The sequence below is a fragment of the Austrofundulus limnaeus genome, unplaced genomic scaffold (assembly GCF_001266775.1).
Source record: "Austrofundulus limnaeus strain Quisiro unplaced genomic scaffold, Austrofundulus_limnaeus-1.0 Scaffold181, whole genome shotgun sequence".
NCBI lineage: Eukaryota > Metazoa > Chordata > Actinopteri > Cyprinodontiformes > Rivulidae > Austrofundulus > Austrofundulus limnaeus.
The window spans coordinates 931606-933060 of NW_013952583.1; the positions used below are offsets into that span (position 1 = coordinate 931606).

The 1455-nt window shown below is 38.7% G+C and overlaps 1 protein-coding gene across 1 annotated transcript in view; it reads right to left on the reverse strand.

Moving 5' to 3' along the window:
- nenf (neudesin neurotrophic factor) overlaps positions 1-1455 on the reverse strand; it is a 6341-nt gene that overhangs the window by 3679 nt on the left and 1207 nt on the right. The window lies entirely within an intron of this gene.

A 1455-nucleotide genomic window follows, 5' to 3' on the forward strand; every position in this document is an offset into this window, starting at 1 on the left:
CCTTAAATGTAAGAATGAGGATCTTGTAAATGATGCGATATTTAATGGGAAGCCAATGTTGTTGCTGCAGGACTGGTGTTATACGACAAATTGAAGGAGTTCTGGTGATAATCCGAGCAGCGGAGTTTTGAACAACTTGTAGTTTATGGAGGAGTTTGTCTGGTAARCCAAAGRGAAGTGAATTAGRGTAATYCAGGCGAGATGTGACATAAACCAAAATGGCTGTATYGTTGGGTGTAAGAGATGGACGCAGGCGAGAAATGTTACGTAGGTGGAAACAAGCTGACCGAGTGACATTATTGACATGAGAGTGAAAAGATAAGGTACTGTCAAGGATGACACCCAGACTCTTTACCTGGGGTGACGGAGAAACTTGTGAACTGTCAATGTAAAGTGAAAAATCATTCATCTTGGAGAGGATGGATTTGGTGCCAACAAGTAAAATTTCAGTTTTATCACTATTAAGTTTTATGAAGTTGTTGGAGAACCAGGACCTGATTTCCTGAAGGCAGTTAGAGAGGCAGGTAGGAGGAAGAGATAAGTTTGGTTTTGAGGAAAGGTAGAGCTGGGTGTCATCTGCATAGCAGTGGAACTGTATATTGTGTTTACGAAATGTGTAGCCGAGAGGGAGAATGTAGATGATAAATAGGAGGGGTCCAASGACAGATCCTTGGGGTACACCAGAGGAAAGGGAGGTTGGTTCAGAAGAGAATGTTTTGAGTTGAATGAACTGAGTGCGACCAGAGAGATAAGATTTAAACCAATTCAGTGATGTGTCAGAAATTCCCAGAGGTGCTAGTCTGTCAATGAGGATGGTGTGGGAAACAGTATCAAATGCTGCACTCAGATCAAGAAGGATAAGAATACAACAGTATTATTGAAAATTGTCAACCTAAATGAGATATTTAACCTTTAATTTACTCTGCCTACAATTAGAGCAAGTATTATTTCATCATGGATTATTAAATTTAAAGGTTGTACTTGAATGTACACTGCATTAAGACAAGTGTTTACATGGGCTGTCACTGGGGTTGGGCAAAATCTTATTGTGTGCAATTAGTCGTCAGAAAAACTGTTAACAATTTTTGCAATTACTGCAATTAGTGCCACTTGATGACATATTTTTATGTGAGATGCATTGACGGAYGGATGGATGGTAAACACCATTTTTCAGTTTCTTTAATTTTCTAAAATATTTAAAACTTTTCCCCCAACTGTTTCTCAACATTCATCTGGAGTGTTTTGTGTAGATTTATAACTCTATATGAATTTGTAGAATTTCAATACAAAAAGAAAAAAAATTGTATAGGTCTTCTGGACGGGTTCTTCTCTAATAAAACGTGTCGTCTCTCCTCCAAGAGACTTCTTCAGTCTGAGAGTTTCAGGCTTTTAAGCCCTGCCTCCATGTGACTGATACTCACATCACATGGCTATCGTTGACACCTAATTAACACC